This window comes from Schistocerca nitens, chromosome 8 (assembly GCF_023898315.1).
Source record: "Schistocerca nitens isolate TAMUIC-IGC-003100 chromosome 8, iqSchNite1.1, whole genome shotgun sequence".
NCBI classification, from domain to species: Eukaryota; Metazoa; Arthropoda; class Insecta; order Orthoptera; family Acrididae; genus Schistocerca; species Schistocerca nitens.
The window spans coordinates 612,654,255-612,680,946 of NC_064621.1; positions in this window are offsets into that span (position 1 = coordinate 612,654,255).

Consider the following 26,692-nt stretch of genomic DNA (forward strand, 5'->3'; position numbering starts at 1 on the left):
CAAATGAACAATAAAGCATAATCATTAAAATTAAGACTATAAAAACAAAAAATTAGAATGATAAGAACTTAAATAAACTGAACCTCTAGCAGTAATTATTAAAGAACAAATTCAAAAACTAAGCAGAATCAAACTAAAAGAAAAATAATCAATACCAAAATAATATCTAATCATATTCAAATCTGCATATGAATAAACACAAATCATAAAAACAAAACATCAAATATTGAAATAGCATTTAGTAGTGTAGTTCACATCTGCCGAGACGTAAATAATGGCTGAATTATTCGAACCTTACATGCAAATGGAGCTTCTATATTTTTTATTTGTATTTATTTACATGTCGGACGAGGAATTTACTATGGATCTTATATATACATACACACCTGAATAATTGGTACAGTAATTCTATTCTTAGTTATAGCAACTGCATTTATAGGATATGTTTTACCTTGAGGTCAAATATCATTCTGAGGTGCGACAGTAATTACTAATTTATTATCAGCAATCCCATATTTAGGAACAGATTTAGTTCAATGAGTATGAGGAGGGTTTGCTGTTGATAATGCAACATTAAATCGATTCTTTACATTCCATTTTGTATTACCATTTATTATTGCTGCTATGGCAGCAATTCATTTATTCTTCCTCCATCAAACAGGGTCTAATAACCCTTTAGGGCTAAATGGAGATATTGAAAAAATCCCATTTCACCCATACTTTACTTTCAAGGACTCTATTACATTTGTATTAATAACGTCATTATTAATTATACTGTGCTTGATTAATCCTTACCTCCTAGGAGATCCAGATAATTTTGTACCTGCCAACCCATTAGTAACCCCTGTTCATATTCAACCAGAATGATACTTCTTATTTGCATACGCAATTCTACGATCATTCCCTAATAAACTAGGAGGTGTTATTGCATTATTTTTATCAATTAGAATTTTAATAATTTTACCATTTTATAATAAAACACCATTCCGAGGTATTCAATTCTATCCTATCAATCAAATTTTATTCTGAATTATAGTAGTTGTTGTATGCTTATTAACATGAATTGGAAAACGACCTGTTGAAGAACCTTACATTATAACAGGACAAATCTTAACAATTATCTACTTTACATACTTCTTAATTAATGTACATGTTGCAAACGCATGAGATAAGCTAATTAAGGAATAATAAGTTAATTAGCTTAGGAAAAGCATATGTTTTGAAAACATAAAACTAGAAGTTTAACTCTTCTATTAACTTTTCTTAAAAAATTTCACTAAATAAATGAAATAAATAAAATCTTTAAACCAACAAAGAAAATAAAAAAATTTAAAGATAATGGCAAAAAACTTTTTCAAGCTAAGTACATTAATTTATCATAACGAAAACGTGGTAATGTTCCACGAACTCAAATAAAACCAAAGGATATAACAGCAAGCTTAATAAAAAATATAAAAGAATAAACGTCACCACCTAAAAAAATTAAAGCTAATGACATTCTTATAAAAACAATTCTAGTATACTCAGCTAAAAAAATTAAAGTAAATCCGCCTGCACCATATTCAATATTAAAACCTGAAACTAACTCAGATTCACCTTCAGCAAAGTCAAAAGGAGTACGATTAGTCTCAGCTAAACAAGAAGCAAAACAAGCTAAAGCTAAAGGAAAAGAAATAATAATAAATCAACAATAAAGCTGATAATATATAAAATCAAACATGTTAAAACTACCAATTAAAATAATTAAAGATAATAAAATTAAAGCCAAACTAACTTCGCATGAAATTGTTTGGGCAACAGAACGAAGAGAACCTAGTAAAGAATAATTTGAATTAGAAGACCAACCAGCAATTCTAACAGTATAAACACCTAGTCTAGTACAGCATAAAAAAAACAAAAATCCATAAGAAAAAGAACATATATAAGTTAAGTAAGGGAAAATAACTCAAACAGCCAAGGAAATTATTAAATTAAAAACAGGGGAAAAGTAATAAAGTAAATAATTAGATATAATAGGAAATGGCTGCTCCTTACTAATTAACTTGATAGCATCACTAAAGGGTTGAGGAATTCCAACAAAACCTACTTTATTTGGACCCTTTCGAATTTGAATGTAACCTAAAACCTTACGCTCTAATAAAGTTAAAAAACCAACACTAATTAAAACACAGATCAAGATTTTAAACATGGCTGCAGCAGCAACTGTTAAAATTCTTCACAATAAAGGATGACAGCCAGAAACAGTTGCAGGATAGAATTTTTTTTATTAAAATTCTTGACCACGGTTTTGGTACATATAAACATACCTTCATCAGAAGTAAAACTTCTAAAATTACATCATGCCATGGAGAATAATAAAATAATTATGCCAAAGGCGTCGTCAGTAATTTAAAACATCATCTCCATTTATACGACATGTGTAATGGGCACAAGATCATAGCGAACAGTTTAACACTGTTGCTTCGCCTATGAACTATTGAGACACGAGTGTCTTGTTGTAGCCTATAAAAGCGAATATATCGCTAAAACTTTGGCTTTTTTCGAAGAAAATGGTATACTTGAAATTGAGCAGGATCATACCCCTACGTTACAAAAGCAAATTAGGGATACGTTAAGAAGAAGTAAACATCTTATGAAAGAGTTTCAAAAGAAAACCTTAATTAATGTGAACCCTAGAGCACCTACGCTTAGAAGTCAGTTTAAGGTAGACAAAAGTCAACACCCAGTTCGTCCCATTGTTAACGGTATAAAAAGCCCACATCATAAATTAGCGAGATTTTTACACACTAAAATTAAAGAAGCCTTTGTTTTTGGAAACAATTACTCTGTTAAAAATAGTGCTGAGGTAATAAACAAGCTAAAATCGATAGAGATCACTTCTTCCTCTCGTTTGGTTTCTTTTGACGTCGTAAGTTTATACACTAATGTTCCAGTGGCTATCACTCTTAAGATTATTGAAGGTAACATTCGACAACATAGAACTCTAAGTGAGCCACAGTTGTCGGAACTTATGTCACTACTGCAGGTTGTACTAGATTACAATTACTTTCAGTTTAATGGTAAGATGTATGAACAACCATTCGGCTTAGCCATGGGTTGCCCGCTAGCTGGCATCTTAGCTGACATCTTTGTGAATGCACTAGAAGAAAATTTCTTCAAAAACAATCCTACTTTAGGCAATAAGATTTCTTTTTACGCTCGTTATGTTGATGATATACTCATACTATTCCAAGGGTGTGACCAAGATCTACAACAACTGTTTCATGTTTTCAACAGTTTCCACGAGAAAATGAAATTCACTAAAGAGATACAAAATAACGAGAGAGAACTCCATTTTCTTGATTTGAAACTTAAGTTATCAGGTAACACTATTAGCTTTGACATTTTCCGTAAAGAAACTTTTTCTGATAATATTATTCCAGCAGATTCCTGTCATCCTCAAACGCACAAGATCGCCTTTTTTCATTCTGCAGTTCATCGCGCTGTGAGCACACCTTTAGCACAGAATTGTTTTGAAAATGAAATATCTTTATTAAAATCAATAGCTAGCAACAATGGATACAACCCTAAATTAATTGACCAAATTGCTAAGAAAAAAACAGCTGTAAAATTTTCTACTTTAGGAGATAATAGGACAAATAAGTATAAGAGTAACTTTGTGTCTATTCCATTTTTAGGTAACGTTTCATATAAGATAAGAAGACTTTTACAGAAACAATACGGTTATAGAGTTGCTTTTTCCGTAAATAATAGCCTGAAACGTAGAGTAATTCATAATATTGGAGCACGAGAAGAACTCAGCACTAAGTCCGGTGTATACAAAATTACTTGTAACGACTGCCCAAACTATTACATAGGGCAGACAGGTAGACCCATTAAAGTTAGGTATAAAGAACACATGTTAGGTAAAAATGGGGAAAACGTATATAATTCCACCTTTGCAGAACATCTATGGCTCTTACGGCACACGCCATGTGAACTGGACGACGTAGAGTTGCTTCATGAAGCTAATAAAGGTTACAAACTAGACTTGCTCGAAGAATTAGAGATTTTTAAGCATCTGTCTCTAAAAGGTGGTTTTGTTCTTAATGAACAGGTGCAGCTTCGAAACAAAAATTTTTTACACAGTTTCAAACCCCTCATTGCCTTAATGTAATTTAGTCTGGCTGACTAGTAGTTATTTTCTTGCTTGTTGATGCCGGTGAAATGCGCTTTTCCTGTCTTGTTGGGATTCTAAGTATTGTGATGTTTGTTAGTTATGTATTTTAATGTGTATGTGTGGTTAAATGACTACTATGTTTTATTCATAATGACAGATGGTTTCATTTTATTATAACATTTTGGTTGTTTCGCTAGTATGTATTTCATGCCTACGTTACGCGAGACTCTCGCGCATTGCACTTGTGCCCTCTCTCGTTAGATGTTCCAAGCTCAAGCTTTATCCGTCTGACACTAGGACACAGGCAAATTTGGTTCTATATTTTTATTTTACATAAGTGTCTTTAATTGGCCTGATACATTTTATTATTAAGACAGAGTTTGAATTAACACAACCTTTAATATTTTTTGATGCGCTTATGTATGTATTTATGGATTTTAATATACGTGAGTCTTGCACATGCAAGTGCCCTCTCGCGGCGAAACAGTCTGCCTTAGTGCTTTCACACTCGTGTCTCAATAGTTCATAGGCGAAGCAACGGTGTTAAACTGTTCGCTATGATCTTGTGCCCATTACACATGTCGTATAAATGGAGATGATGTTTTAAATTACTGACGACGCCTTTGGCATAATTATTTGATTATTCTCCATGGCATGATGTAATTTTAGTAAGTACTAAAGATTTTGTGCCTGTATTACTTTAGTAATTTCACTGTTACTTAAGCTTCTGTTTCTCACTTTCGTTGATATGGCTTTTCTAATGAATGTGTCTTTCTGTTCAGGAAGTTTTACTTCTGATGAAGGTATGTTTATATGTACCGAAACCGTGGTCAAGAATTTTAATAAAAAAATTCTATCCTGCAACTGTTTCTGGCTGTCATCCTTTATTGTGAACACGATTTAAGGGTCATGAGCGTTAATTACCTTTGAGATTGGACGTGGTGATTTGATGTTAGGCAAGAATGCCTTTAAGGTGATAAAGAAGCTATTATCAACATCTCACTGAGTTTGAACGCGGTCGTGTAATAGGGCTACGAAAAGCTGGATATTCGTTCTGCGATATTGCCGAAAGGGTTGACAGGAATGTAGCCAACGTACGTGATTCCTTGTAACGTTTGTAAGTAGGATGTTTAGGTTTTTATGTTAGTAACGCCACGTTGCGCTCTGTATGAAAATCACTGGCTGTGCTGTGTGCAGTCGGTGGCTGGTTTGCATTGTTGTTGGCTATTGTTGTGTTGGGCAGTTGGCCTTTAACAGCGCGTAGCGTTGCGCAGTTGGGGGTGAGCCGCCAGCAGTGGTGGATGTGGGGAGAGAGATGGCGGAGTTTCGAGAGCAGGTGATCTGGGCGTGTGTCCGTCAGACACAGTAAATTTGTAAAACTGGATGTCTTGAACTGCTCTATATACTATGACGTTTGAACACTATTAAGGTAAATACATTGTTTGTTCTCTATCAAAATCTTCATTTGCTAACTATCCCTATCAGTAGTTAGTGCCTTCAGTAGTTTGAATCTTGCATTTAGCTGGCAGTAGTGGCGATCGCTGTATTGCAGTAGTTCGAGTAACGAAGATTTTTGTGAGGCAGGTGATTGATGAAAGATATAGATTATTGTTAGTCAGGGCCATTCTTTTGTAGAGATTTTTGAAAGTCAGATTCCGTTGCGCTAAAAACATTGTGTGTCAGTTTAAGCACAGTCATGTATAATTTTTCTTAGGGGACGTTTCACGTTGGTCTCGTGAATGTATTACATGAAAAAGATGGGCCACAGATGTCCAGCGGGCACAACCGAGAGGGAAGACCATCGTGTTCGGCATATGGATCTGGCACAACGTGCCGCACCTGCAGCAGCTGTTTGAGCAGCAGTTGGCACCACAGTGAGGCAACGAACTGCTACAAATCGGTTAATAAATGGACAGACACCTAGTAGCGTGCATTCCACTGACCACAAACCACTGCCATTTGCAACATAAATGGTGTCAAGTAAGAACTGAGTGGAGGGCAGGGTGGAGATCCGTTCTGTTTTCTGATGACAGGTGGTTCGGCCTCTGTGCCGGTGATGGCCGCGCGTTGGTTACAAAGAGGCCAGGTGAGGGCCTGCAACCAACCTGTCTGCATGCTAAACACCCGGGATGGACCTACACCTCGAGGCACGGTCAGGGGTGCGATTTCGTTTGACAGCAGGGGCACTCTGGTGGCTATCCCACGCACCTTGACTGCAAAATTGTACGTCTCAACTTGTTGTGAGAGGGTGTTTTCCAACAGGATAACGCTCACCTACATATCACTGTTGTAGCCCAATGTGCTCTCCAGAGTACCGACATGTTGCCTTGGCCAGCTCGATCACCAGATCTGCTTCCAGTCGAGCTCATTCGATATCATCAGACGACAGCTCCAATGTCACCCACAACCAACATTAACCCTCGCCTGTATTGACTGACCAAGTGCAACAGGCGCGGAACACCATTCCACAAACTGATATCCGGCAAGTGTACTACACACTGCGCCATCGTTTGGATGATTGCGTTCACGATTCTGACAGTTAAACTGGATAACCTACCAGCATTTGCAACGACTTTTCTCCATGTTACATTAACCTGTGATCTTGCAATTTAATCAAAAATGGTTCAAATGGCTCTGAGCACTATGGGACTCAACTGCTGAGGTCATTAGTCCCATAGAACTTATAACTAGTTAAACCTAACAAACCTAAGGACATCACACACATCCATGCCCGAGGCAGTATTCGAACCTGCGACCATAGCAGCAGCGCGCTTCCGGACTGAAGCGCCTAGAACCTCTCGGCCACAACGGCCGGTTGCAATTTAATCATTTAATTACACGTGTGTTAGCTAGACAAATATATTCCCAAAATTTCATTACTCTACATTAATATTTTATGGTGTTGTAGATTCTCGAGCCGTATGACTGATCACACCTCGTGAGTTAAAGATCAGTAATAATAGCAGTTAATTGTAAGAATAAGGATAATGTCGAAGGTAAATTAACTTTTTATTATAATTCTGAATGAAGCTGAAAAAATGCAGTTCATTGGATAATTTGCAGTTATGGAAAATTAGTGACAAATAGAAAGTACCGCTGCTTTAAAAAAAAAGTCTTTACAATAGTATTTAGAGAAGTAATTCGCGAGAGTTGATCTTTCTGTCAATGTTTATCAGAGTCAGTCTCCACTGACCCGGTGCCTTCAGCGAGTTCCGTTGACGTCCGCGTCATTGGTGCATAATCCTTGAGGGCGCAGTTCAGTAATTGTCTTATTGTTGCTCTTGATTGTAGCCGCCCATTGAGAAGGCAGCAGCAACACGCGATGTTTTTAAAATTATCTCATTTTCCGCATCTACACGGAGCGACGAAAGTAAGATACCATTCTTCGAATTAGTGCGTGACGTATCCAAACGTCATAACGTTTGTCAGCCGCTACTAGTCACAGTTTCCGATTATGTTCTTCCATTCGATCACGAACTTGGCACATTTAATTCCTATTTACTGCGTCAGAAGTTTTATTCTTTATATCACTCTTCTGAGTCTTCTTCAGCAGAAGCGTCAACCGGCAGCAGTAAGAAAGAACATTAATACACTCCTGGCCACCGTAAATGCAACACCCTGAAGGAAGCATCCGAATCAAGTGAAAATTACACCATGGGTTTGCAGCGATGAGATATGCAACAGATTAGAATTGCAGCACAGATGCACATCACGCGCGCCTGTGGCGCCACCTCATAGCGCCATTTAAGGCTTGGCGATTTCGACGAGTGTACGTTCGGCACGTGTGTTTACCTTGTTGTTGTTTCACAAGGCGATCAGTTATGCCTCGTAGACAACAGCGAACATCTTTTGATCAAGTATCCGAGTTCGACAGAGGAAGGATAGTGGCTCACCGAGATTGTGGATTATCATACAGAGAAATCGCTAGTCGTGTTGGACGAAACCAAACAACTGTAATGCGGATATGTGACAGTTGGATGCAGGAGGGTACGACGGACCGACGTGGTCGATCGCATTCACCTCGGTGCACCACTGCACGTGCTGATTGGTAAATTGTGCGCATGGCAGTGACGGATCGCTCAGTGACATCCCGAACCATAGCACAGCACATTGCGTCTGTAACGCATCATCCAGTGTCTGCGCGTACCATTCGACGCCGTTTACAGCAGAGTGGTCTGTCCGCATCACGTCCATTGCTTCGTCTACCATTGACGCAGAACCACAGACGTCTCCGTCGCCAATGGTGTGATGACAGACGGATGTAGACGGCAGAATGGAATGACGTTGTCTTTAATGACGAGGCACGCTTCTGTCTGCAGCACCACGATGGTCGGATTCGAGTGTGGAGACACCGTGGAGAGAGGATGCTGGACTTTAAATAGCCGGCGCTACATATCCGAGGTGCTGGAGCCAGTTGTCCTTCCTTACCTTCAGGGCTCGGCCACAGCCATATTTCAACAGGATAATGCGCGACCACACGTGGCACGCATTGTCCAAAGGTTCTTCATCAATAGCCAGATTGAATTGCTTCCCTGGCCGGCTCGCTCTCCGGATCTTTCGCCGATAGAAAACATGTGGCCCATGGTTGCTCAACGAGTGACCCAGATTACATCCCCAGCTGCCACACCAGATGATCTTTGGCAACGTGTGGAAGCTGCTTGGGCTGCTGTACCCCAGGAACACATCCAACGTCTCTTTGACTCAATGACGAGACGTGTGGCAGCGGTGATCTCCAACAATGGCGGCTACTCTGGCTACTGATTCTGGCAGGAACCACATGTCACAGACTTCTGTAAACGTAATCATTTGATACTTCGTCAACATGTTATCTACAAAATAAATTTTGTTGTGCTACCTCTTGTCTTTCTTGGTGTTGCATTCACGGTGGCCTGCAGTGTATATCTTTAATTTGGATTAACAGCCAACGGTATGATAAAAAAATCCGTCCTGTGCACAATAAACGCCGCACACTCACACCAGTCGCGCGGAGGCGATCTCCCACTCTACGTTCAAGACTGAAGTTCCTAATATAGGTTCACGACAAGGAAATGCGTTACTATATTTTTGTTTAATTTTACAGTCGATGCACCAAACAATCCCTGCTGACTACAATTGAAACACTGTGCTCACAGCGTTCAAGCATCTTGGCGTTCTGCACATCTTAGCATTTCTTTAAGGGATTAATGTGCTGAGCAGCAATCCCGACTACACGCAAATGACAATTATCGTCATTTAGGTTTTTGTACACGGGTTACACACTAGAACTACAAAAGCGCTTCACTGTTCAAACAGCTATTTTTACATCGGTAAAGGACACAATACAGACCCTAGCACTCACTTGGTACGACAGACAACTTCATGTTGTCGCTCCCGACTCTTTGTTGATGCTCTTTCTGTCGAGACATCAGTTCAGTTATCCACCGCCCGACATATCTAGCCTGACATTGCTATTTCCAAAATTAGGAATACACCGATTTACAGTTTCACACAAAATTAAAATTTCGTATTATTTCTTTGATGGAAACTGTAATTAAACAACATGTTAATATCTGGGAGTATGCGTGCGGAACGATTTGAAGTGGAACGATCATATAAAATTAATTGTTGGTAAGGCAGGTACCAGGTTGAGATCCATTGGGAGAGTCCTTAGAAAATGTAGTCCATCAACAAAGGAGGTGGCTTACAAAACACTCGTTCGACCTATACTTGAGTATTGCTCATCAGTGTGGGATCCGTACCAGATCGGGTTGACGGAGGAGATAGAGAAGATCCAAAGAAGAGCGGCGCGTTTCGTCACACGGTTATTTGGTAACCGTGATAGCGTTACGGAGATGTTTAATAAACTCAAGTGGCAGACTCTGCAAGAGAGGCGCTCTGCATCGCGGTGTAGCTTGCTCGCCAGGTTTCGAGAGGGTGCTTTTCTGGATGAGGTATCGAATATATTGCTTCCCCCTACTTATACCTCCCGAGGAGATCACGAATGTAAAATTAGAGAGATTAGAGCGCGCACGGAGGCTTTCAGACAGTCGTTCTTCCCGCGAACCATACGCGACTGGAACAGGAAATGGAGGTAATGACAGTGGCACGTAAAGTGCCCTCCGCCACACACCGTTGGGTGGCTTGCGGAGTATAAATGTAGATGTAGATGTAGATGTAGATGTTAATAAACGTGGCAGCATGCATCATGAGAACAGTCGAAACATTCATGACAACTAGCAAGATCCACTCGCTTCTAAACTGATACTGTTATTATTCAGCTTATCCGCGAGTCCGTAAAGGGTGGTATATGTGACGTACAGTATAACTGGTCAGCATTTCCACCCGCAATTTGAGAGTGCAAGTCGGACCTTCCTTGATCCGCCTAGGTGGGTCGTGTCGTCGGATTTCCTCGTACCTGTGCGCGGTGCAGCTCTCGTAAATGTCGTCCTGCGCAGGTTCTTCATTGGCGCATTGGATGTGTCTGTCAGTGGAAGCTAATTATCTTAAATTGCTGTCGATCAACTCTGGGGTATCTATTTACACGAAATTCACATTCATAATGCCGTAATATCACTTTCATTCCTATTAGATCAATAATGAAACCCTCGTGTCACAAACTACTCGTAACCGAGAGCGTGGCTACCATCGAACAAGACGGGAAGAGCTCTTAACGCCGACTGCCGACTTTGGCGCGCAGTCCGTATCTCTTACTAGTTTCGTCACAGTTCGTGGATTTCCGATCAAGTTCGTACTTACTAAGATATGCATTTGTTAATGAACGGGTGTGAATTTTAACGAAGCAAAATTATGATAAATAGTTTTAAACATCCAGAGGCTCCTCTTAGTATTCATGTTGTCATAAATGACTTTAATGATTAAATATAAATAAAAAAATCGGTGACTTTGGCGCCAAGATGGCGGTACTCCCCGTCGTGTATATTTACCAGGCTGACGCTTGTTGCTACGGTCCAGCGCCGAGCCCAACCCCACTACGCCGACGTATGGTCGCTTCGTCACCTAGCCAGCCAACCAGCCAGCGTGGGAAATGCTCTCCGACTCATGGCCGGCTACGGACTAGAGCACTTCATAACTATCGTGAATACATCAGTAAGAGACAATAATTTATTAAAACTATTAAAAATGTCTTCCTCGCGTAAGAGGCACCATACAAACTACATGATGCAAAGGTAAACATAGTTGTAACAAGGATTAAATTTACAGAACTCACCCCGAAATGACCCTTGCATTGCATCACGAGAATGAAACAAAAAACGACGGAAAAGAAACTGCAGAAGAAGGGGAAAAATCCATTATACCGTGTCGCAGTGTTATCTTAACAGAAAGAGACCTTCCAAATTGTAGACGAGATTTCCTATTTTAGCAGCAAACTCAGCAACGACAATATTTGTAACCCAACATAGAGTATAGACCAGTAGTATAAACTCCCACGATTTTGCGGCAAATCGTTGTCATCTCGTTGACATTGGGTGTGCTGACGGTGGTCCGCATCTTCCCAACAGAAAACTGCAAACTCAGAGAACACCTCTCGAAGACGTCCAGCTACGGCGTCGAATTATCATGTTGGGAAGCCGTAGACTAACAGTTCTGATGAGGCGAAAAAATTGCAGTCACTGCCTATAGCGAGATTGAGTACCGTTCCGTGGGCACGCGACGCGAAAGGGAAGAATGTTTGCAGAGCAGAGACGAATAGCCAATCATTCCAGCGGCGATAAGGGCTGCATATGGGGAAATCAACTTAAATAAGCGACAGAAGTGATTGAAAGTCGATGAAACAACGAGTGGGTTAGAAGGTGTTCGATGTCCACTCCTCAACACAGAATGTGCAGATCGTAGGCTTGTCGGCTCTGCAAATCAGAATAGTTAGTGATATGAGGCAGGTCAACAATGCTGGTGTAGGCACAAGTGTTTCAGTGCTGATTGTTAAACATGGGGCACCGCAGAAGATACCCCCAAGGGGGTCCATGTTGAACTACGAAACCGCCTTTACAACTGCAGTTGGCACTGGATCATCGATATTGTAATTGGGATCGATGGAGATGCGTCGCCAGGTAGGATGATCGACGTTTCCTCACACCAGGTCGATGGCCATGTCCAGATACCCGCTCATACGAGCGAACGGCTGCTCGAAACGTGCACCGCGCCGCGAATACAGGCTGCTGGGGGCAGTATTATGGACTTCCACAGATACTGAGGTAAACGGAGGCATCACGACAGTCGTGGAACACATGAACTATATTGCGAACCACCTCATACGTTCGTGTTGGGTGTCTGCTCCTACAGAAATGGCGCTTTCGTCCAGGATAACTGTCCTTGTCACTAGGCCACAATCACGCTACAGTGGTTGGAGCTGCACAAATTTCCGTTGGTTTCTTGGGCGAAGGAACGCATCTGGAACACTGTTTGGCACTATCGGCCCGTAATTTACAGAAATTGCGTGATCTGTCCGTCTACGTCTGGTGCCTTATACCACCAAACGCTCGACATGCAGTGGTATCATCTGCGCCACGCTGAATCACTGTTCTTACTACGTTCAACAGATGGCCCAACACGCTTTTAAGCGATAATGTTGACTGGAATACTCTCTTTCAAATTCTAAAGGTGGCAGGGGTAAAATACAGGGAGCGAAAGGCTATTTACAATTTGTACAGAAACCAGGTGGCAGTTATAAGAGTCGAGGGACATGAAAGGGAAGCAGTGGTTGGGAAGGGAGTAAGACAGGATTGTAGCCTCTCCCCGATGTTATTCAATCTGTATATTGAGCAAGCAGTAAAGGAAACAAAAGAAAAATTCGGAGTAGGTACTAAAATCCATGGAGAAGAAATAAAAACTGAGGTTCGCCGAAGACATTGTAATTCTGTCAGAGACAGCAAAGGACTTGGAAGAGCAGTTGAACGGAATGGATGGTGTCTTGAAGGGAGGATATAAGATGAACATCAACAAAAGCAAAACGAGGATAATGGAATGTAGTCGAATTAAATCGGGTGATGTTGAGGGTATTAGATTGGGAAATGAGACACTTAAAGTAGTAAAGGAGTTTTGCTATTTGGGGAGCAAAATAACTGATGATGGTCGAAGTAGAGAGGATATAAAATGTAGACTGGCAATGACAAGGAAAGCGCTTCTGAAGAAGAGAAATTTGTTAACATCGAGTATAGATTTAAGTGTCAGGAAGTCTTTTCTATTTGTATGGAGTGTAGCCATGTATGGAAGTGAAACATGGACGATAAATAGTTTGGACAAGAAGAGAATAGAAGCTTTCGAAATGTGGTGCTACAGAAGAATGCTGAAGATTAGATGGGTAGATCACATAACTAATGAGGAGGTACTGAATAGGATTGGGGAGAAGAGGAGTTTGTGGCACAACTTGACCAGAAGAAGGGATCGGTTGGTAGGACATGTTCTGAGGCATCAAGGGATCACCAATTTAGTATTGGAGGGCAGCGTGGAGGGTAAAAATCGTAGGGGGAGACCAAGAGATGCATACACTAAGCAGATTCAGAAGGATGTAGGTTGCACAGGATAGAGTAGCATGGAGAGCTGCATCAAACCAGTCTCAGGACTGAAGACCACAACAACAACAAGTCATACCCTTATGACTCTTGGGAGCATCCCTGCCGTAGTTGGACGACGACTCATCAGTGGCAGAGACCACGCACATCGTAGCTTTGGCGATACCACCACAAGCAGTAGTAATTATGCCAGGTGGTCGCTAGCCAACACGTAGGCCACTTGGGGAACTGAGAGTGACAGTACCACCCTGCAGGCCAGGCGGAAGCCCGTTCTCTGACTGACCGCCGCCAGCGATGCGAAGCCACCGTCTTCTCACGGCCACTGCCGCTGCACCCTGATTACGAGATCGCCCCGAGCCTCCGGACTCTGCTGCAATCGTCACTTATCCCTGCCGTACCGCTGAGGGACTGTGACATTCAGTAGTGACCGACTGCTGGACATATGCGTTGCTGGTGCCCCTCTCAGGTGGAACACACTCAGCCGGCTACTGCACCCTGCGGTAGACGAAGAACGTGTGCAACTTGTTTGCCCGTTTATTCCCTCGTTGATTTAAATTTCCCCGAATGCGTGGAGTAACATCGCCACACGCGTTTATTCCAGCCAGAAAAATCTGCAGTCCCGGAATATTGTCTTGTTGAAGGACATAAAATGCTGTACGATGAGACACAAGTGGTCGCCCATGCGTCGCTGTATTGGGACTGTGTAGTGAAAGAAGCCATTGAAACCCGGCTATCTGACATATTATAAACAGAGAGAAGGGGTATCCTTTAAGTAAGAGTTGGAACCCTGTTCTGTTTGACATTAAGAAACAAATGTCCTTGTCTCGGTCTTCAAAAACTGTCAATTAGTGTTTGATATCGAATTATCGTCTTCACGAGCTTTCACCACCGGTGCGCTGTTATGCCTGTTGCTAGATGGCGGTTATTTTCGCGCACGCGGGGTGGTCCAACTGTCGGTGTGTAAGGATCCGCCGAGGCGTGTTTGACTTCAGTTCCCTGCGAGACAGTGCGACGGCCTACTCTCCTGAAGATGGCGGCCAGGTGGACCGCCGAAATATTGTGTCCAGATGACGAGATGTTCCGGCTGGAGACCCGATATGAATACAGTAGGAAGTACGTTTTGTAAGTAATTCTTCCAAAGGGTAGGAGCCAGCGAAAATCAGTAGTAACCATGTGGCTACCGACTACAAAAAAAGAAAAAAGAAGTGGACAAAACATAACAAAAAATTCAAGACAAGAAAAAACACGAAATCAAACAATCAAAGTCGAGAGTTTACTTAAGCGAGGGAACTGGTTCAGTTGTTAGAAAAAGCTACTACAACACAATCTGACGAACAAACACGGGGTTACAGACACCAGCCATGCACAAAGAAATATCACTCACATTGAAACATCCCCTTTTTAAACAATTATAAATGACTGTGCTTAAGCTGAAACACAATACTTTTAGCGCAACGTAATCTGACTTTCAAAAATCCATACAAAAGAATGGCCCTGACTAACATTAACCTATACGTTTCACAAATCACTTACCTCACAAAAATCTTGGTTACTCGAGCTACTGCAATAAAGCGAGCGCCACTACTGCCAGCTAAATAAAAGATTCAAACTACTGAAGGTACTAACTACTGATAGACTTAGTTAGCAAATGAAAGATTTTACTAGAGAACAAACAATGTATTTACCTTAATAGTCACAATATATATAGCAGTTCATGACAAATTTCAAAACTCCGCCATCTCTCTCCCCACATCCACCACTGCTGGCGGCTCACCTCCAACTGCGCAACGCTACGCACTGTTAACAGCCCAGCTGCGCAACACTACAATGGCGAGTATTACAACAATGCAAAGCAGCCACAGACTGAACACAGCACAGCCAGTGATTTTCATACAGAGGTGGCGTTACCAATAAAAAAACCTAAACAGCCTACTTACAACATGTACACAAAATACCTTGGCCTTTTATTAACACGGCTACCGAATGTTAAAAGCACACGCACTGCTCATAATTAGTTACTCAATTTATTCGGGAATCTAGGCACACTCATAGACCCACGTGGCCTCAAGGTCCACAATCCCAAAGTTATAGAGCACAAAGAAAACACTGCTATAAATTCCAAAAGTAACGAAATTATTCTCAGTTCCTGCCTGTGCAAGGTATCCCAAGTTATTCTACGATAGATGAAACTTACTAAGAAATGAACTGAGGACTCAGTTAAGCTGAATCTTACACATCCACAAAATTACAACACTAAGGACTGAAACTAGACGTTACTTCATTCACAGATAGCCTGCTCACTATTCACCAATTTTTTTGGAAATCTGGTGTAAGTTCCAGTGGGACCAAACGGCTGAGTTCACCGGACTCTACCGCGGACCGGAAGCCAGGGCACAGACAATATGCCTATTCCAGATGCGCCAACTTAACAAAAGCTACGGATTATCGCTCCCCAGTGTGAGTTGCCCTTTGCTGCACACAAAAGGTGGCTAAGCTGTCTCTATGTTCAGAGCAACCTACCCTAATTCCAGAGACATACAGACATTCCAGGAGATCACAAACGTGCTTCCAGCCAGATAACCAGAGGGGTAGAACAAGGGAGACATAGAGTGAGAACGCTAATATATTATGATTGCTTATCTGTACCAAATTAAACTCTTAATTTGTATCTAGGGTCTCGAGCGATCAACAACTGCTCTCCATCGAGTTAGAACCAGAAAATCGCTGTCCTTCACGACTCTCTGAAACATAATCTTCACTGAAACCGAATGTTCTCTGCGCCGCTCTTCCAAACCAAACGCTCTGAGTACTTCTTCGATTTCTAATTCTGGCGTCTCAACAGAAATAATTCCGCCAAAAATCCGGGTCAGCCAACCAGGGCTCGTTTTTATTTGTTTCGCCTATTAGAAAAGAGAAAATTTTCCCCTCGACTCCCCTTCTATCGTGATAAGAGTCTCAGAGGAATCCACGCCACATATTAGCGGCTAGTAAGAGCTCTAGGCTTGGTGTTAGCCTGTAAGACATGAGAGACTCCTCATATCTCCTCCTCCCATCTTGCTTATTTTTCGAAAGTTCCTCAACCTTTTCCACGGTTTTGGTACATAGTTTTGGCGTCGGTACGTCTGTTGGGGGGCATAACTTCCTACTTAATCAGCAGGCTGTCAACTTTCGACTGGCGCCTGTCTGTCGTCTGGGGGGAATAAACGGTCATCCGTTTCTGAGCTGTCGTGTCCGGGCTGGAGCCATCGAGCCTGCAGGAGGCGTGACCCCACCGTTAAACAGTGAAGCGTCCTCCTCGGCGCCTACTGCCAGGAGCAGACCATGAAGAACCCCTGCTAGGCTATAGAGCGACTGCCCTTTGCAGTGTCTCCTCCCAATGCAATGTGCGAAGCTTGTACACTGTCTGATGTATAGCCTACCCTAAGAGGCACACGACACACATATGAACCTCGTCAATCATAACATTACCTCGTAGACACGAAAATGTAACACATCAATAAGATCTTACTTGCATGTTGCTTGACCTGTTAAGAAAAGTGTCGAACTGTCTACTTAAATTATATTAAAAAAGAGCTAATTGTGAGGTGACTGTGATTATTTCTGCTCTGGTCACACTGAAATTACTGTTGGAAACCAATTTTAACGGAATTTTCATTACAGAAGTTGGTTATGTCTGTCAAAGTTCAAATACTGGTGCACCTGTCAACATCTCCTTGTGTTCATTTTACTAGTATACCTCTTTGTCATCTGTTGTCGGACTGCATTTTCACTGTAGTTAAATGGCTTGGTTCAAATGGCTCTGAGCATTATGCGACTTCACTTCTGACGTCATCAGTCGCCTAGAACTTAGAACTAATTAAACCTAACTAACCTAAGGACATCACACACATTCATGCCCGAGGCAGGATTCAAACCTGCGACCGTAGCGGTTGCTCAATTCCAGACTGTAGCGCCTAGAACCGCACGGCCGCTCCAGCCGGCTCACTGTAGTTCGATCAGGAGTATGGATCCGGATTATCATTTAAAAAAACTAAATAAAACAACGGCACACGTCTTTCTGCGAGATTGGTTAAATTCGAAAACATTTTGCAAGTTGAAAAAGCCGATGAATAGTCCAGAAAAGCAAAAAGATATAAGACGAATCTCACAGATATCTCTGACAGCTACACCCCAAGTTTTAGATTCACCTAATAATTTCAACATAACAAAACCAATATTTTACCCACCCCTTCATGAAGTAGGCGAAGCATTATCAAAATTGTTCCAAAATTCATTTGAATGCACATGATCTGACAGAACAAAACATAAAAATTGTACATTTTTAATATAAGAAAGTTCAGAAGATTTGGTCACCAAATTTCACCCAACACTGTAGGTAGCAATTCTAGTATTATGCTCTGCGCTAGACAACCTACACTACTGGACATTAAAATTGCTGCACCAAGAAGAAATTCAGATGATAAACGGGTATTCATTGGACAAATATATTATACTAGAAATGAAATGTGATTACACTTTCACGCAAATTGGGTGAATAGATCCTGAGACGTCAGTACCTAGAACAACCACATCTGGCCCTAATAACGGCCTTGATACACCTGGGCGTTGAGTCAAACAGACTTTGGATGGCGTGTACAGGTACAGCAACCAACGCAGCTTCAACACGATACCACAGTTCATCGAGAGTAGTGACTGGCGTATTGTGACGAGCCAGTTGCTCGGCCACCATTCACCAGACGTTTCCAATTGCTGAGAGATCTGGAGAATGTGCTAGACAGGGCAGCAATCGACCATTTTCTGTATCCAGAATGGCCCGTAAAGGACCTGCAACATGCGGTCGTGCATTATCCTGGTGAAATGTCGGGTTGCGCAGGGATCGAATGAAGGGTAGAGCCACGGGTCGTAACACATCTGAATTGTAACGTCCACTGTTCAGAGTGCCGCCAATGCGAACAAGAGGTGACCGAGACGTGTAACCAATGGCACCCCATACCATCACGCCAGGTGATACGCCAGTATGGCGATGGCGAATACACGCTTCCAATGTGCGTTCACCGCCAAACACGGATGCGACCATCACGATGCTGCAAAAATAACCTGGATTCATCCCAAAAAATTACGTTTTGCCATTCGTGCATCCAGGTTCGTCGTTGAGTACACCATTGCAGGCGCCCCTGTCTGTGACGCAGCGTCAAGGGTAACAGGAGCCATGGTCTCCGAGCTGATAGTACATGCTGCTGCTAACGTCGCCGAACTGTTCGTGCAGATGGTTGTTGTCTTGCAAACGTCCCCACCTGTTGACTCAGGGATCGAGACGTCGCTGCACGATCCGTTACAGCCATGCGGATAAGATGCCTGTCATCTCGACTGCTAGTGATACGAGGCCGTTGGGATCAACCACAGCGTTCCGTATTACCCTCCTGAACCCACCGATTCCATATTGTGCTAACAGTCATTGGATCTCGAACAACGCGAGCAGCAATGTCGCGATACGTTAAACCGCAATCGCGATAGGCTACAATCCGACCTTTATCAAAGTCGGAAACGTGATGGTACGCATTTCTCCTCCTTTCACGAGGCATCACAACAACGTTTCACCAGGCAACGCCGGTCAACTGCTGTTTGTGTATGAGAAATCGGTTGGAAACTTTCCTCATGTCAGCACGTTGGAGGTGTCGCCACCGGCGCCAACCTTGTGTGAATGCTCTGAAAAGCTAATCATTTCCATATCATGGTAATCATTAGCGTCTTCTTCCTGTCGGTTAAATTTTGCGTCTGTAGCACGTCATCTTCGTGGTGTAGCAATTTAAATGGCCAGTAGTATATCATCATGCTTATGCAGTTTACTTTTTACTGTCTCATCTTGATTAATCAGTTGGTCTATAATAGAGTGTAAAACTTTTACACGCTCTGGCACAACCTTTACAGATCTCAAACAATTTGCATTTTCAGCTTTGGCTTTACTGTCCAAAGCTTTACGATCATTTTCACAAATAACTTTTACTGCAGAAACATGATATTCTTTCGGTCTCGTAGGGAAGTACACCCACCTCACATGACGAGAGTTAGAAAATTGGTTAGTTTGCAGTAAGACAAGTACCCTTTTCTGAAAATTAGCAGATTGACCATTGTTACTGCTTCATTTTAGGTATCAGAAGAATGGGGACCGACGTTGTGTGCTCCGTAACACGCAACATAGGAGTGGATCAAAATGGTTCAAATGTCTCTGAACACTATGGGACTTAACATCTGAGGTCATCAGTCCCTTAGAACTTAGAAGTATTTAAACCAAAGTAACGTAAGGACATTACACACATCCATGGCCGAGGCAGGATTTGAACCTGCGACCGTAGCAGCAGCGTGGTTCCGGACTGAAGCGCCTAGAACCGCTCGGTCACAGCGGGCGGCGCTCTGCGTGCAGTGTCGCGATGAGCGTATCTGCGTGGTTAGGCTTCAAGGAGGTCGGTAGACAGCATTCGCCATCGCCATCCGTCACGTGGTGTGATGATAGGCGGTGCTACTGTGTATATAATACGATCATCTCCGTTTGACAGAGGGTAATCTTTACAGCAGATGTTACATTTATGACGTCGTAAGACCGGTCGAAGTACGCTATCGTCCAGGTCTCCACGGTGCTGTCTTTCAACAAGATAAGGCAATATTGCACATTGCCCGTGTTGCCCTGCTCTACCTCGCTAGAAAAGTGTTCTTGGCTGTTGCCATGGATCTGTCATTCTCCAGATGTCTCACCTATTGGTATTCCACCACTTCCCAGTCACTGTGGTTGAGCTGTTATAAAGATGAAGTAGCATTGACTTACGTAACCGCTTGTGTCATCCAAGTTCGCTTCGACCCATGTCCAGCGTGGTTAGCGACACATATGCAGACAGAGGTGGCTGTTCTCCCTAGTAAATATAGCACCCACTATACCCCAAAATTACATATAAATTTACTTAGTACAATAGTGTATATCCACAATCAGTAAAATTACTATCCTTCCAGGGACCTCAATTTTTATTGGCCTGCAGTGAACCTCTCAGTCTAAAGCTGAATTAGATTTTACGTACCTGCTATCTGAAGTGCCGCAATGCGTGCCAGCGTTTACAGCGCCACTAAGTGTAATGCAGTCACATGCCGCAAATATGACAATATGTTTCTCTCAAGAAGACATTAAATTTCGCTCTTATGGGATAATAATTTCTTCTTCTGGGAACACTACACTCCTGGAAATGGAAAAAAGAACACATTGACACCGGTGTGTCAGACCCACCACACTTGCTCCGGACACTGCGAGAGGGCTGTACAAGCAATGATCACACGCACGGCAGAGCGGACACACCAGGAACCGCGGTGTTGGCCGTCGAATGGCGCTAGCTGCGCAGCATTTGTGCACCGCCGCCGTCAGTGTCAGCCAGTTTGCCGTGGCATACGGAGCTCCATCGCAGTCTTTAACACTGGTAGCATGCCGCGACAGCGTGGACGTGAACCGTATGTGCAGTTGACGGACTTTGAGCGAGGGCGTATAGTGGGCATGCGGGAGGCCGGGTGGACGTACCGCCGAATTGCTCAACACGTGGGGCGTGAGGTCTCCACAGTACATCGATGTTGTCGCCAGTGGTCGGCGGAAGGTGCACGTGCCCGTCGACCTGGGACCGGACCGCAGCGACGCACGGATGCACGCCAAGACCGTAGGATCCTACGCAGTGCCGTAGGGGACCGCACCGCCACTTCCCAGCAAATTAGGGACACTGTTGCTCCTGGGGTATCGGCGAGGACCATTCGCAACCGTCTCCATGAAGCTGGGCTACGGTCCCGCACACCGTTAGGCCGTCTTCCGCTCACGCCCCAACATCGTGCAGCCCGCCTCCAGTGGTGTCGCGACAGGCGTGAATGGAGGGACGAATGGAGACGTGTCGTCTTCAGCGATGAGAGTCGCTTCTGCCTTGGTGCCAATGATGGTCGTATGCGTGTTTGGCGCCGTGCAGGTGAGCGCCACAATCAGGACTGCATACGACCGAGGCACACAGGGCCAACACCTGGCATCATGGTGTGGGGAGCGATCTCCTACACTGGCCGTACACCACTGGTGATCGTCGAGGGGACACTGAATAGTGCACGGTACATCCAAACCGTCATCGAACCCATCGTTCTACCATTCCTAGACCGGCAAGGGAACATGCTGTTCCAACAGGACAATGCACGTCCGCATGTATCCCGTGCCACCCAACGTGCTCTAGAAGGTGTAAGTCAACTACCCTGGCCAGCAAGATCTCCGGATCTGTCCCCCATTAAGCATGTTTGGCACTGGATGAAGCGTCGTCTCACGCGGTCTGCACGTCCAGCACGAACGCTGGTCCAACTGAGGCGCCAGGTGGAAATGGCATGGCAAGCCGTTCCACAGGACTACATCCAGCATCTCTACGATCGTCTCCATGGGAGAATAGCAGCTTGCATTGCTGCGAAAGGTAGATATACACTGTACTAGTGCCGACATTGTGCATGCTCTGTTGCCTGTGTCTATGTGCCTGTGGTTCTGTCAGTGTGATCATGTGATGTATCTGACCCCAGGAATGTGTCAATAAAGTTTCCCCTTCCTGGGACAATGAATTCACGGTGTTCTTATTTCAATTTCCTGGAGTGTATATGGTGCAATTTGACAGCAGAGAGACATGTACAAGACTGATGACCTCAGACGTTAAGTCCCATAGTGCTCAGGGCCATAGACGTGTACAAAATGGCAGATAACATTCTTCCGGAATAGACCTGGTGTTGCAGACAGGGCCGGTTCAAGGCAAAGCACACCATCGGCCATCGGCCCCAAGCTCAGCATTTGTGTGCAGGCTCTGTCGTAATTAGACGCGAAAATTAGCTCGGCTGAAATTATACGAGAGCAGTGGGGCGCCAGATGATACGTTGCTTGTGTGGGAAAATATTCTCGAACCGCCCTTGCTTACAAATGCTTCTTAGTCTCCCACTGGACATACAAGTACAGAAGAGATGCGCTTTCGCAATGCCCATACATTTATAAAACTGTATGTATGTATCCGTGTACGTATGTTACTGTTCCACAGCTCCTAAGCAGAGGAGTGATTTTAAGCAATATTTCTACCCATATCCCTTACTGTCCGGCAATAATAGCTGTGGGAGAAAGAAACACCCAACTCTCGTAGTTAAGAAGACGCCCTAAACACCGAGTTACGTGAAAACTGCCGCAAGGTCCATGATGTTTACATTTATTCCTTCCCTGCTACTAACTCTATTTGCAACATGTATCGCTGACAGTATCTACGAGGGTTGTTTTTTAAGTAAGGGCCGTTTTTATTTTTTAAAAAAGATACAAATACTTTTGTAAAAAAAAACTTTTATTTTCTGATTCTACACACTTTTACCTATTTTTCTACATTGTTGTCTTGTTTATTTAAGCACTTGTCATACCGTACAACTAAGTTTTAAATTCCCTCTTCAAAGAATTCGGCCGCCTGCTCCGACAGCCAAGAGTTCACGGCCGCTTTCACTTCATCGTCGTCATTGAAGCGCTGCCCGCCAAGATGGTGTTTCAGGTACCGGAAAAGGTGAAAATCGCTAGGAGCAAGGTCGGGGCTGTATGGTGCATGGTCCAAAACTTCCCAGCCAAAAGAATCAATCAAATCCCGAGTCTTTTGAGAGGTGTGAGGCCTAGCGTTATCGTGCAGGAGCAGAACTCCTTTTGTCAGCATGCCGCGCATTTTGTTTTGAATTGCTCTGCGGAGCTTCTTTAGAGTTGCACACTAGGCATCTGAGTTGATTGTCGTTCCTCGTGGCATAAAGTCCACTGGCAAAACACCACGCCGGTCCCAGAACACAGTTGCCATAATCTTGCGCTTTGACAGCGTCTGTTTGGCTTTGACCTTGACGGGTGAGGTTGTGTGTCGCCATTCCATCGATTGTCGCTTGCTTTCAGGAGTGATATGAGATACCCATGTTTCATCTCCAGTGAGAATTTGACTCAACATGTCATCCCCTTTTTCCTCGTAACGAATCAAAAAGTCCAATGAAGTGGCAAATCTCTTCCCTTTGTGGTCCTCTGTGAGGAGTCTGGGTACCCACCGAGAACACAGTTTCTTAAAGTTTAGGTTTTCAGACACAATTTTGTACAAAACCGATCTCGAAACTTGTGGAAATTCCAAAGAAAGAGTGGAAATTGTGAATCTTCTGTCCTCACGAATCTTTGTTTCGACTGCAGCCACTAAATCATAAGTGATCACAGAGGGCTGGCCTGAGCGTTCTTCGTCATGGACGTTTTGACGGCCATTTTTAAACTCTCTAACCCATTGACGCACTTTACCTTCACTCATTGTATTCAAGCCATAAACTTCTGTTAACTGACGATGAATTTCTGCAGCTGATAGGCTTCTCGCGGTCAAGAAACGTATCACTGACCGTATCTCACACGCGGCGGGCGATTCAATAATCGTAAACATTATAAAGTAGCACAGCGATGCGTACACGTCAGCTACAGAGCTGCAACTTGCATCAGTGTGAACGGGAAGGATGCCGGCAAGGGGCGCGGTGGCTTGTTGCGGCGTCCGCGCGAACTACGGGACTATACGCGCCAACGGCCCTTACTTAAAAAACAACCCTCGTAACTAATAAATTATATCATTGTACAGCACACAGATTAGGAGACATGACGTCATAAACACCAAGATACGTGAAAAAATACGCATCTTGCATTAAGTTTTAATACATATATTCTCTACCAATAAGACACCCCTACAGTCGAGTCAACTTACGAAAATCCATGAAACTTGGCAGCGCTTTGGCTAGCTTTCAACTGCGAGGCGCCAGCTACTGTAGGAGAGAACAATAGATGTCTGAAGAGCTATGAAGAGGGGTTACCATAGAGACGTTTACAAAGTCAGGCTGTAGACATGCGAAGCATCTGATCTTATACATTTGTGCGTTATGCATATTCCTATTTCATAATTTCAGTTGTGTTTTAAAAAATACATGGTGACCGAAAAATCGCAAGCCACGGCTCAAACATGAATGAATGGCCGCAGTTATGCAATAAAAAGACACCCAATATATACCACAGGTCAACCTCCGGTCTGAACTACATCCTCCACATGCAGCGAGTTGTTCGGCCGTCGGGTGCACTCGACGTATCGTGTTGTTAGAGACAAGGCAGCTCGTAAGTTTTTACCTTCAGTCAGCTGCGCTGTCAGAAATATCCTCTTTCTGGGTTTGCATGCAGTTCCCTTCACAATGATAGTTCGGAAACTAATTCATTGGCAGCTCCAGTTTCTCTCAACTCGTGATTGAAACCAACAGTCACTGACAAGGCACCACAAACGCCTGTAGTCCCTGTCTCTGTTCATCTACATCTACATTTACGTGGATACTCTCCAAATCACATTCATCATCAAATTCATCGAACCACCTCCACACTTCCCTTTTATCCCAATCTCGTATGGTGCTCGGAAAGAACGAACATCTATATCTTTCCGTATGAGCTCATATTTCCATTACTTTATCATGGAGACCGTTTCTCCTTATGTAGGTAGCCGTCAACAAAATATTTTCACATTCGGAGGAGAAAGTTGGTGACTGGAATTTCGCGAGAAGATTGTTCCGCTACGAAAAACACCTTTGTTTTAATTATGTCCATCCAAAATCCTGTATCATTTCAGTGACTCTCTCTCCCCTATTTCGCGATAATACAAAACGTGCTGCACGTCTTCGAACTTTTTCGATATGCTCCGTCAATTCTTTCTGGTATGGATCCCACACCGCGCAGCAGTGTTCTACAAGACGACGGACAAGCGTAGTGTAGGCGTCTCCTTAGTAGATCTGTTACATTTCCTAAGTATCCTGCCACTAAACGCAATCTTTGGTTAGTCTTTCCCACAAAATTTTCTGTGTGCTCCTTCCAATTTAAGTTGTCCTTCATCATCATTTTCACCATCATTGACACGCAAGTCGCTGAAGTGGTGTCAACTAAAAAGACTTGCAATATGGCGTCCGAACCCCCAAGGGGATATCCCGGCCAATAAATGCCATACCATCATTTCATTTAATGTTTGCTCGTAATTGTAATTCCTAGGTACACACCTGGAAATTGAATTAAGAACACCGTGAATCCATTGTCCCAGGAAGGGGAAACTTTATTGACACATTCCTGGGGTCAGATACATCACATGATCACACTGACAGAACCACAGGCACATAGACACAGGCAACAGAGCATGCACAATGTCGGCACTAGTACAGTGTATATCCACCTTTCGCAGCAATGCAGGCTGCTATTCTCCCATGGAGACGATCGTAGAGATGCTGGATGTAGTCCTGTGGAACGGATTGCCATGCCATTTCCACCTGGCGCCTCAGTTGGACCAGCGTTCGTGCTGGACGTGCAGACCGCGTGAGACGACGCTTCATCCAGTCCCAAACATGCTCAATGGGGGACAGATCCGGAGATCTTGCTGGCCAGGGTAGTTGACTTACACCTTCTAGAGCACGTTGGGTGGCACGGGATACATGCGGACGTGCATTGTCCTGTTGGAACAGCAAGTTCCCTTGCCGGTCTAGGAATGGTAGAACGATGGGTTCGATGACGGTTTGGATGTACCGTGCACTATTCAGTGTCCCCTCGACGATCACCAGTGGTGTACGGCCAGTGTAGGAGATCGCTCCCCACACCATGATGCCGGGTGTTGGCCCTGTGTGCCTCGGTCGTATGCAGTCCTGATTGTGGCGCTCACCTGCACGGCGCCAAACACGCATACGACCATCATTGGCACCAAGGCAGAAGCGACTCTCATCGCTGAAGACGACACGTCTCCATTCGTCCCTCCATTCACGCCTGTCGCGACACCACTGGAGGCGGGCTGCACGATGTTGGGGCGTGAGCGGAAGACGGCCTAACGGTGTGCGGGACCGTAGCCCAGCTTCATGGAGACGGTTGCGAATGGTCCTCGCCGATACCCCAGGAGCAACAGTGTCCCTAATTTGCTGGGAAGTGGCGGTGCGGTCCCCTACGGCA